Source organism: Vitis riparia, chromosome 5 (assembly GCF_004353265.1).
Source record: "Vitis riparia cultivar Riparia Gloire de Montpellier isolate 1030 chromosome 5, EGFV_Vit.rip_1.0, whole genome shotgun sequence".
NCBI lineage: Eukaryota > Viridiplantae > Streptophyta > Magnoliopsida > Vitales > Vitaceae > Vitis > Vitis riparia.
This window is the reverse complement of record NC_048435.1, coordinates 12,370,236-12,383,353: the sequence shown is the minus strand read 5'-3', so window position 1 is coordinate 12,383,353 and position 13,118 is coordinate 12,370,236. Positions and strand designations below refer to the sequence as shown.

The following is a 13,118-nucleotide window of genomic DNA, read 5'->3' as shown; positions in this document are numbered from 1 at the left end:
TAATTAAATAATTTTTATATTCACACCTTTATTCAAGAGTTCAAATTTAACCATATATTTTAGAGTCCAAATTTTGATCTTGGTATGGTAATTATTCAATATCATATCATTTTCCTTCATAATTTTAAGAATTTAGATTCAATTGATTTTATTCCTAAAAAGTATTAAAGAAAGGATCAAATCATATCAAGGAATGTGGTTTTTTTTTATTTTTTTTATTTTTTTATATATATATTTAAACACCAAAGAGAAAGATTAGGAAAAATGATAATGGATTTTATTTTCCTATTTTCATCCTTCATATTTTTTCCCTTTTAATTTAATGTTCTATTTTATACTTTTTCAATTTCATTCTTTTTCTTCAAATTAAGATAAAAGGCCATACTTTTCTCAAAATTCATTTAGTTAAAATTTTTGTTTTTGTTTTAGATTTTTAACATCTAAAACCTATTGAAATTCAAATCCAAGCCACTAAACGTTTATGATAAAATTTGAACCATTGAATAAGAATACAAACAATAATAAGACCAAGGTACAAGTAGTAAAACATATATGAGGTTTAAAGTGAAAGAATTTGAGTATAAAGTAATAGAACCATTAGCTACATTTTAATATAAGGCCCTACAAAAAATTATTGTATTTTATATAATAAGTTACCACCAGTTATTTTTTTTATAAAAAAAAATAGAAAATATGAAATGTATAAACTAAGTTTAATTTTTTATTTCTTTGTTAATAACATTTGTAGTTAAAATATTAAAATTTTATAAATAAAAAATATTACATTATATTGTTGAATATATAAAAGCATTCTATTTATATTAAATAATACTATATATTAATATTATTTGACGTTATGTTATACACATTTTCAATGCTATTTTTTTTTTGGTAACTACAAATTTAATTTTTTTAATCAAAATTTATTGTTTTAAAAATAGAAAATATGAAATGTATAAACTAAGTTTAATTTTTTATTTCTTTGTTAATAACAATTGTAGTTAAAATATTAAAAATTTGTAAATAAATAATATTACATTATATTGTTGAATATATAAAAGCATTCTATTTATATTAAATAATATTATATATTAATATTATTTTATGTTCTATTATACACATTTTCAATGCTATTTTTTTTGGTAACTAAAAATTTAATTTTTTTAATCAAAATTTATTGTTTTAAAAATGAGTAATATAAAAAAAGCGAAAAAATGATAAGAAAATTTTCCTTGATGCTTGTGATGACATTCATGTCCTGTAGACAGTGGCATCTATGCTTATGATGACATTTTGGCTGCCATCTCCATTTGCAGCCTGGTTGAAATTAGAATCTAATTTTCTTTAAATTTTTTTTGTTTATTTTTATTTTAAAAAGAAGTCAGTGTTTTTCCTTTACATTAATTGAATAGTTATGGAAACCCTCTTTTCTGTTCTGGCAGCCCATGTATAAGAACTGCATAAAGGCCGGAAGATGCTGATTAGTTTTATGGTGGAGAGTATGCACTAGCCCAGGTCTTTTCTCTTATCTCCCTTCTTTAGTTAAGTGGTTATAGAAAATGCTTTGCCCAGACCCAAATATTTAGTCAGTTGAGACGCCAATGTTGGTGTTTGAAACTGTCACGTCAATTAGTGAGTAACAAGTTTTAACTATTTATTTTGTTATTGTGGGTGGGTTTTGGTGGAAGTGTGAATTAGTGGAGGACAACTTTTAACTGAAGTGTTGGTTGAATTAGTGGCTCGCTCATTATTGTGTGTGGTGGATAAGATGGAAAAGATAATGTAAAATATTTATAATATAAGAATACAGGTTTTTACTGCACTTATGTCAATTTCATCCTTTTATGATTGATGGTTTTATTTCCCTCATTACATTGTTGTGTGTGGTGGATAAGATAGAAAAGATAATTTAAAATATTTATAATACAAGAATAAAAGTTTCATCTTTTTCATGATTGGTGGTGTTATCTCCATTATTGGGTTCTGACTACTTTAATGGTTGATAATGTTATCCCCTTTCCATTGAGAATTATTTATTTGCTCTTTCATATGGATTTTTCTTCAAGCTCATTTAATATCTCATCCTTTTTTTTTGGTTATTAAATCAAATTTTATCAATATTCTTCATCAATCCCTAACTCATCATCAGTAGTACTTTGACAATTTCTCAAAGGGTTAGATGAGATAAATAAAAAGTTTAGAGATGCTCTTTTATTGATACAAATCAAATTTTTTTTCCAAAAATTTTATTTTGATTTAAGAATATAAAGCACTTACATTCAAATGAAAAATTAAAGATTATTTTTAAAATATTTTTCTCAAAGATAATTTATGTTTACCAAAATAATATTTCAAATTAAGAAATTTTAGCTTTTTGAAAAATACCATTATTAAAAATTATTAAATACTAATGATCTCTTTTTGATTTGTCTTCATGGTAAGTATACCCTCATTTTTTTTTATTTAATCCCTACAAAATAATTCAAATAACTTTTGATCCTCATATTTTCTTGGTTCTAGAGAGTTAACATTTCTCTTCTTTGGAATCCGACATCATTAAGAGTATTTTCTTAAAGCATACGTACCACTAATGTGACCTCATTTTCCATAAACATTACAAATAATGGTTAGAAGTGAAGAACTAGAGGTTGTCCCTTTGATCTTGCACGGTTGTTTTGCCAGTAGGCATGCCAATTTTGGTTGGAATGATGGCTTCCATCCCATAAGTAAGGGTAAGAGGAGTGGCTTCGATTGGCCATCTAGATATTGTTTGATAAGCCTATAAAACTCTAGGCAATTTGTTTACCCATTTTCCTTTTGCTCCTTCCAACCTTTTCTTCAATACATTCAATAGGTTTTGTTTGTGGCCTCTACTTGTCTGTTGCTTTGTGGATAGTGGGGTGTTGAGTACAAATTCTTGATATTTAGATCTAAGCAAAATGTTCAAAAGATGACGCTATCAAACTGGGGCCTATTATTCGTGATGATTGCTCGTGGAATTCCAAATCTGCATACAATGTTTTTCCAGACGAACTTGGAGACATCTTTGTCTTTGATACTGGCACATGCTTCTCCTTCCACCCACTTGCTGAACTAGTCAGTTACAACGAGCAAAAACTTCTTTTGTGCTACTCTAATGGGCAAGGGGCCGACTATGTCCATCCCCCATTGCACAAACGACCAAGGACTTATGATCGAGTTAAGGGCTTCCAAAGGTACACCGAAAATGGGAGCGTGTCGTTGACATTAATTGCATCTTCTGACATAGCTTTCAGTGTCCTGCTTCATGGTGGGCTAATAGTATCCATACGTGTAGGCTTAGTGAGCCAAAGTTCATTCATCTGGGTGATTGCCACATACGCCCTCATGGAGTTTGGCTAGGACATACTTAACCTTTGACTCTTTCAAACTACGAGGTGAAGGTGGCTCTAAATGGATATGGTTGGACTTTAAAAGATCCCTAGCAGAAGCGATCATACCCTCCAGCGGTATGCAACCCTCTGCACGCCTCCGAAGAGACAGGGCGCTTCCATGCAAGGTGGTCATCACTTCCACACATGCACTACCTCGACATCCCAGGGGGTTTCCTATGGTGAAACCTCTCAAACTCTCAACGCTCAAAAGCCAACTAAAGTGCACAGTGAATGATGTGGGTGTATCTGATAACCCTAGGAAGCTAAAACGGGAAATGAAACACACTGACCACACAACTATCCATGAAACCTAGCTCAGGGCTATACAGGTCTTCAATGATCGGACTCCAATCGACATCAAAGTGTCGCTCTCCTCCAGAATGCTCCCATACATCGATATAGCCCATCGCTAGACCCTACTCCTAATCTCTGGCTCGGTCAGAGAGCAAGCACACAGAAGGCCTCACACTTGCAATAGTGAGAGCCGAGATGAAAGGAATGACCGAAACCAAGAGAATTGGAGGTAGGGGGATAGAAGTACGACCCACATAGACAGGCGACATGCAATCATACAGGGGGAGGGCAGTCATGCATCATACAGTCAAGCAGAGTACAAGATATATCACTCATGTCCACACAAAAAGCTATGACTATCAGGATGAATAGCGATACGAACATCATGCTCAAAAGACAATCAAGATAATATGCAAGCCAGAGAAAACAACATAGCAAGTCAAACGATGTACAATAGTGAGTCTATGCATGTGAAGTAAGCAGAATAATCAGGAAGAAACAGAATCGCTATACCAAGCAAACATGATGAGCAATCTATGATAATCGGCATGTCAATGTACCAAACTAAACTAGCAATGAAGTATAGAAAAAAACGACATTCGAAGCCCCAATCAAGATAATCAATCATATCAATGTCACAACACAATATCCAAGCATGCATCAAAAACTCCCAATGTGCAATCAAGAGACAGGTACTCACTGATCGACTCATCATATGCCATGTTTGCTTCATCTTAAGTTCAAGCTTGACCCTCTAAAAATCCCCAGTGGAGTCGTCATTTTGTGGACCCCGCATTTCAGCTCATGCGTTTCCCACTCGATGGCGAACTCGATTTTTATTTGAAAATTGATTTATTGATTATTTGAAAATGACTTGGAGTCGCCACTTATTTTTGTTTTATTTTTAAAGGGTAAACAAAATAAGAAAGAAAAACCCTAAGTGTGACTCCTTATTTTGGAAAAGGTAATCTACGAAAAATCGGATCGGGTTCGGGGGTCAGGTTACTTATCGGGAAGGTACGGTAAAGACCGTAGCACCCCTCTAAGTCCTTAAAGTCGGGTCTCTACTAATAGAATGAAGCTGACATGGCAATCAATGAGAAAAATCAATGAATACCCGAAGCGATCATGCACATATGGGAATCAAAACACTTAATAAAAAACAACCGAAGTGAGGATAGGGCATACCTTGGTGTCAAACGATCAATGCGCTATCAAGAAAGAGGGTTAGCACACAATTAAAGAATAATCTCAAACATGTCATAGAGCAAAATGAATCAATCATGTGTGATAATCAAATCAATCAATCATAAAATCACTTATGTAAGGCCCCCACCAAAGCCCATTTATTTTTGCATGAATTAATTCCATAAATTCCATTATTCGGAATTACGGAATTTAATTCATACTTATTTTAAAACATTTTAAAACAAAAGAGATGTTGAAATTGTTTGCCAGAAGGAAAGATGGCAACCAAGTTTTATTAAAAATGGGATTCTTGGGTGATCCTAAAAAATCCTAAGGATGAAGGATGAGAATATTGGAATTATTTGAAAATCAGAATTTTGAGAAAGATATTTACAAAATGGGATTTGAGAAAACCTTTTCAAAATCAAATAAAAAGAAATCCCAGAATGTCACATGGCCCAAAGGTGGCCCATACTAAAGATGGCCAATGTATGGCCTGGTAGGAATAGGGCCCAGTTGACTTGTGCATGCTAGGGCTGCTGATAGACACTGCCTGTAGGTCCCACTATATCAACAATACCGGCCATTGTCTGGGATGCTTGCAGAAGTGGATGAATAGTTGCTGTTACTGTTTGTGCAGGATGATAGATACCGACAATTGGGCCATGCTCACCCTATGTTAGGGTCAAAGCTACATGCTGGCTCTGAGGGAGGAGGTTGTAGAAAGAACTTGCTGGCAAGTCAGAAATGTCCCGATCTGGTGCAGCAATCCAGACTGCTGAACCCTCACTCTGCTGACCAGTGATGCAAACACTACTTTCCATGAACTGGGATGCGGCAATTTCCTCATTAGCAGTTGAGTTTCCAGTATTAGTCCCTGTCTTATCCTCCCTTTGAACATCATTTGAGATGATGTCTTCAACCAAACTCAGATAGATGTATTCCTCATGTCTCTCAAAGATTATCTTGGGTAAGAAAGAGAACTTTTTTACTTCAAATTTAATGGATTTGGGATTCGTCTTCAGAACTTCTCACACGAACATAAGTCATGAAAGAATAACGAATATTGTTTTCCACCAACGGGAAGGATAAGTACCAAGGCTGAAATACCAAGGAATCAATAGCAGGGATGAAGATGTCACATTGAAGCTTGTCTCAATTTCTGTAATGTGGATAGCATCACATCCAGGTGCATTGATAGCTTCCTTTAGTATTTGGCCACCTCCTATAACGAACACCTTTTCAATGGACAGACAATAGGGAGATGTAGCTAGTTGTTCCAAAGCAGAAGCCATGCTTCAACATATTTCAACATCCTCTGCGGTTGCAACATAAAAACTTCCAGAGCGAGTCATAACAACATCTAGGTGGCCAGGCAGAGACCAATGCTCCAGAGGAATACTTTCTCATGTTTTTCTACCCATTATAACCGCATTCCTCTTCACAGTACCTGATACAGTCATAGTAATGTCCTCGAAAATTTTCAGGTCAGAAGGCAATCCAGGGTAGTCTCCCATCCGTACCACTTTCGGCATCCTAAAGTGGCGGGCAAACAGATATTGGGTGCCCAACAAAACCACTTGCAGCTGTCCTTTCAAAGACCGCAATATTCAACCTCACTTCCCACTTCTCATCCTCAATATATGGGCTCATGCATGGAGAGTAGGGTGGTGGACCAGTCAATGAGAGGAGGAGGAGTTGGTGGTGTTATTCAAGAATGGCATGGATGATGGGAAGTGTAATGTGAAAGATGGGTTAGTGAGGCAGTTAAGAAAGATGAAGATATGGGTATGAAGGATAGAGAAATGGGTTTGGTAAGGTAGGTTTAATGAAAGGTAAATGAATGCATGAGAGTAAATGGGTATGAACATGAGCATGGTGGGTGGAAATATAGCAATGAGAGAGAATGGGTATGATGGGTACAGCCACTGGGCATGCTAAAGTATGTGGATGAAAATGAAGAGCATGGGGATGAGTTTGATGCGTGCAAAGGTTGAGGTGACAGATTGGGTGACGAAGAGTAGTGGGAAGGAAAAGGGTTCAATGGGCTTAGAAATATGTGGCGGCATGCATGGCATGGAATGTATCCATTGCTGTTGATATACATAAGGATGCAGCGTCTTCATGCCACTGATGATCAGATGCAAGGCATTCGGGTCGAGAACACCACCCAGAACTCCACCATCTGAAACTGCTAAGGACACACTCAAACTACCAATTCTATCTTTCTAAGTCCATCGCTCTAGGGCTCAATTCACTGTGGAGGCTGCCCTTTCTTCCATCTCCACCAAATTATCGTAACCCGAAATACATGATAGAGTAAGTGGTCCCACTCAACAATGAGATGCCTTGTAGCTCAATTGCTAGAGCCTTGTCATAGAGTTTCTATACAAGCTTGCGGTTAACGAATCTGTCACATATCAAAAGATCCTACGGAAAACAGATAGCAGCAGCACCAACAAGAGGAATATTAACCCCATTCTCTCCAAGATATTTCACCAGAACATTGGCACCAATGCTAGTTCCAGCAGCAAATAGAGGAGCCTCTGCTCCACAAAACGGCTCGACATCACATCATCATGCCTTGAGCGTAGGGAGAGAAAGTTGTCATCACAGGCTTCTCATCGCCCTATTGTGACTAACAGCCATATTTACTTGTTGTATCATCTCATACTCTCCCTTTGATAACCAAAACTGAGCACCCCCTTCAGCCTGTATAACCTCTTATCTACTCACCCTAGTAACAAAGCTTTGGAGATGCCGACTGTACAGGATAATAATGCATGGCTTTCTCAATATGTGAACGCCGTATTTCCGATCAGAAATCCCCATAAACTGAACTCCTAGCTCTGATATTCAGCATCATCAACGTACCAGTAACAGGGAAACAAAATGGAAGAAAAGGAGCCAAAACAAAAACGGGGGAAAGATAAACGAGGAAAGAAATAAAAACATGAACGTATTAGAGCCTCATTTCAGGTGACATCCATAGGCTAATACGGGTGAGGAGATCTCAAGCTAGAGTTACAAAGTATATGAGAAACATAATTCTGTTAACTCCAAGCCAAACCACAAGGATAACAGCAAAATCAATAACAACAACAAGGAACTGATCCAGAAAATCAAGAGATTCCAGCATATAATCGAACCAAAACTGATGAGTTATGCAAAGCAAACCAAAATGAGAAGAATATGAATCAAAGTAAGCAAGAAAATCGCCTCAAACTCACCTGCAGCTGCTCTCTTCTCCTGTTATCTCCTTCTTCAAGCTTCACCCGCAAAAATCCCTGGAACCAGCAAGCTCCCTTCTCTCTCTAGTAGCTTTCCCAGAGAAAGTCCCCTAAAAAACTCTTCCTGTAGCCGTCCTCTCTCCCAGCTAACCCTCTGAAAAAAAATCCTTCCTCCCCTCAAAAAAACCAAACAAAAGCTACCTCTCCCAAAGGTCTCCCTGCCGCCTCCCCAAAAGCCACCTCTCTACTCATATCTGCTTTTCTCTCCCGGATTTGCCCCTCCCACAATCTCTGCAGAAACAGCCACCGAAAGCACCACTACTCTGCAGCCTCTCCCTCATCCGCTCCTGCTAACGGCCTGCAGGACCACCTTCTAGAATATTCCTCCACGTATCATCCTCGTATTCGCCTCTCAAAAAGCAAGGCCGATTCACTTATGGCCACTGAGGATGTGACACGTGGCTCACTAGGGTAGTGACACCTGGCTAAAAAATGGTGATATGCATAAGCAACAAGGAAAAAAGTGACCCATGCATAAATGGGGGTCTACAAATTACCAATTGATTTAAAAAATAGAAAAAAAAAACCGTTAATGGTTAAGTACCAAAAAAAAAAAACCAAATAAGGGTCTAAGTGTAAGAGCCAAGAATAAATTTGATCCAAGAGACAAGAATAAATTTTATAATTAATTCACCTGATAAAAAAAAGTGTTAATAATGTTTTTAGAATTGGAAAAGACACTAATATTAAATCAATTATCTCATAAATATATAATTTATATATTATATAAATTTAAAATAAATATTAAAAATTTAATAATATTTTACTTTTATATTTAATATGTTAAATTGAACCATAAAGATAAGTATAAATGTATTAATTTTTTAAATTTTATTAAATATAATATCTATAATATTTAAGTTTGAAGATATTTAAGATAAAAAGAAAATGACAATATTTAATTTTATCTATATATCCATATATTATATTATTTTAAAATTTTAAAAATAAATTTATATTATTTCATACCTATTATTATAAAAATAAACGTTGAAAAAAAAACCATTAAAGGATTACACATAAATATTTAGTAATGTGAAATATTTAGTAGACACCCTAGTAAACCCAAAAAACTTTTTGATATAATCCAAGACAACACTTCAAATTTTATAAAAAATAATTTTTAGAATAAAATTCTAATTTTTTAATCTCAATTTTAAAAATAAAATTAAGCAGATAATAATCAATTCTAATTTTAGTAGTATCAATTTTATAAGAATTGATTCATGAAATTAAATTCTGACTACCAATCTTATACATAATGAAATTATACAAAAAATAATTTTAATTGAATGGCAAAAACAGTTTATAAAAAAAAATTATATCATTAATATAAATTTATCAAAAACAGTTTATAACAAATTTGATTTTAGTGATGTGAATCAAAAATAGAAAAAAATAATTAAAAATTGACATCATCATTCATCAATATAAACTTATAAAAATTGTGAAGGCGGGGAAGATATTTCCGGGTTGGGCCGGCCCACCCCAACCCCAATTCATAAAATATTGAATAGCGTAGATTAAAATATCTCGTTGAATTCCAATACTAAATTTATTCGTATTCACAATTGAATCCATTGAGTTTTCAGCTCAGACAAATGAGTTCAACACTCCACCCAGATTTAAAATATAATTCCCATTCCAATACAAATTCAAATGAGCATATTTTGATTCCCATTCCGATTCCAGATCAATGCGGGGATCCGAAAGACCCATAGAAGGATTTTTACAATAATTGTAATTATGATGTCCGAAATCATACCTCTCCAAAATTTACAATATTCAACTGCAATGGAGAGGAAAAGGCAAGAGCAGAGGATGCAAGTGAGAACTGAAAGGCCCGAGGAAAGCGGTAAAACAGCGTACAAGCCGGTTGCGAAAGCCATGGCCATTGCTCCCATCCCAACCATGGTCAAACTAAATGCCCAAAGTAAGTGTTTTTCAAGGTACTTCCCACGTTTGTGCAGGGTCATCAAAAAGTGAAGAAATACGGCGCATAGTGAAGATACCATGGCTATGCTATCCGTCACAACAAATGCTCTGAAGGCTGCTTTCTTTGATAAAATTGCCTGGCCATCATCCTCTTTGTAACCACCGGGCAGGGTGAAACCCGCAGCAAAAGTTACTGTTGTTATAAGCGCAGAAACTATCAAATGGGTTTCGCCTTGTTTTTGTAATTGTGTGATGTATTCTTCCCTTTCTTTCATTCTCTCCCTTCTCTTAGTTCCTTCTCCCAAAATGAAGAAGGTTTTTCAGCCATAGCTATCTCGAAAGAAAATTGGATCTCATCCTGAAATCAGATGTAGGAAACATTTAAATTTAATTCAAATGATGAATCCATTTTTTTCACATTCAGTCACTCATTGGTGGGTAAACAAGCTGAATGAAAATCAAACTTAACCAACCTTTAATTAAATACATCAAATCAAGCTTATTTATTCCTAGAGATTTGGGGTTAATCTACTTGTTTGTTCCAAAACCTCTTAATAAAAATAGTATGATGAGTGCCAATTTATTTAAATCTGAACATCCACATAAATTATTCAATAAATCCAATTAATTTAGAAACAAGGAAAAATGTTTAAACTTTCCTTTCATTTTTAACAAGGATCATATACTTATTAAGATTTTTTATTAACTTTCTTATATTTTATATAGAAAGTTATTACCATTTTCTATTTTTGAAACTAGAAAACTTGAAATATATAAATGAAAATTTAGTAAGTAATTTTTTTATTTCTTTGTTAATAACATTTGTGTTTAAAATATTTAAAATTTATAAATAAAAATCATTGCATTATGCTATTAAATATATAAAGCATTTTATTTATATTATGTTATGTTATACACATTTTTTAAATTCTTTTTGTCAGCTAAAATTTTAATTTTTTTAATCAAAATTTTTATTTTAAAAATGATAATATAATAAAAATGAAATAAGACTAAATTTCCATGATGCTTGTGATGACATCCATGCCTTGTAAGTACAATGACATCCATGCTTGTGATGACAGTTTTGGCTGTCATCTCCATTTACAACCTGCTTTGGGATCCAAGTTAAGATTCTACAATTTGATCCATATCTATTACATCTATCATTAAAAGCCTATGGCTTGGAAAACCACCCTTCACTGCAAGGTTGTGTGGTGGAGAGGGTTGCATATGTCATTTCCCTTGTCTCTTCTTTAATTTCTATTTTTTTTTATTATAATAATATTGTAGACCCCCATTTTGGGGCACTTTCTTTCTCACCTTTCATGCAGGTTATTTGGCCAGGTGGCACGATCCCGGGAGACCACGTGGCATCTTTGGAGAGGCTGACAGAGAATCAGGTTAATGCTTTGAGGAGCTATCAGAATTCGACACCTGTAAAGGGGATTTGGAAAGCTGCAGACTGTAGAGGTAGGGGACCCCCAGCTGATGGCTTGAGGCCGGCGGTAGCAGGTGTGCAGCAGCAGGGAGAGTGGTTGGGCAAAGCCATGCTTGTTGACCGGTGAATAGGAGGGCAGAAGAGTGGCTTATGGGAGAAGACACCAAAAGAAAAAAAAGAGAGAAAAAAGGAAAACGGCTAGAGGAAAAAGGGTGAGGAGTTGCAGGGAGGGGAATCTTGGAGGGCTTGGGGGAGATATTCTTGGGAAGCAAGCTAAAGAAAACAGAGCATTTTCTAGAGAGAGAGGCAAGGAAGAAGAAATGTGTTTTGCTAAGTTTCGGTCGATCTTGTGGGAGGCAATCATTTTCAGGTAGGTTTTTCTTTTCTTTTTCTGCTCATTCCTGGGTGATGTTTGTGGATTGAGGGCAAGTATGTCCATATATCTCTTTTATAGTTCTTGCTGAAGGCCATTTCGCCCTTATTTTGGTTTCCCCATTGATATATCTGCTACTATGCTTTGATTTTTATCTGGTATTCATTTGACTTCACCCACCTCGTATGAGTTCATTGATTGATATATGAAATAGAGGCTCTTAGAAGCGAGCGAGCCCATTTGGCTAGTGAATTTGAGGTCCTGCTCATAGAAATCGGTTCAAGGCTTGTTACCCTGCCAGATGAGAGACTTTCAGTAGTGGTTAATGCTACCGCCTCCTTCCCATTTAACCTGTGTCCTCTATGGTTTCCCCTCCCATATTTTGCCACCGCCTTCAATCTGTTCTTTTCATATACGCCATAAATCCTTCACCACCTTTTATATCTCTGTGTCTACCACTGCCACCTTTCTTTCTCTCCCTTGCACAGGCAGACGGTCCTCCCTGCAACGTGCGACATAGCTCATTCCACCCGGGGAAGAATTCTGTCCGCCGACATCCCACCTTCTCTAGATGTCTCATATCCGGAATTCTGTTCGGCCGCTGTCCCACCTTCTCCGGATGTCTCACATCCGACACCTGAGGCCGGATGGGAGAGGAGGGCGATTCAACTTCCCCGGTCAAACATGTCCGGATCCTCTGATAGTGCTTACCCAGAGAGCATCCAACCGGCAATTCAGTTTCCTCGGACAGCTTGGCTCGTTAGCCACTCGCGATTCGCCGGATCCATTTCCGCCCGCAATCTTCTACTCCTCTTGATTTTAATAGGCATGAATGTTTTTTTTTTCATAATTCCGGAATAATGGAATCTGTGATATTAATTCATGCAAAATAAATCGGGCTTTGGTGGGGGCCCAACATATGTGATTTTCTCATGATTGATTGATTGTTTGCTTTGATTATCATACATGATTGATTTACCCTACTCTCTAACATACATGCGATTATTTCTAAATTGTGCACTAACCCTCTCTATTGATAGCGCATGGTGGCTCGTTGACCAGGCATGTACCCATTTTCCTCTAATCGTTGTCTATGCATGTCTCGACTTTTATGTGTGCATGATTATTCAGGATATTCATTGTTTTACTCGTCCATTGCCCTGATTGCTTCATTTTATTAGTAGATA

The 13,118-nt window shown here is 35.9% G+C and overlaps 1 pseudogene; it reads right to left on the bottom strand.

The window, feature by feature from the left end:
* Positions 1-5,569: 5,569 nt before the first annotated feature.
* Positions 5,570-8,377, bottom strand: LOC117915173 (annotated as a pseudogene).
* Positions 8,378-13,118: the final 4,741 nt, after the last annotated feature.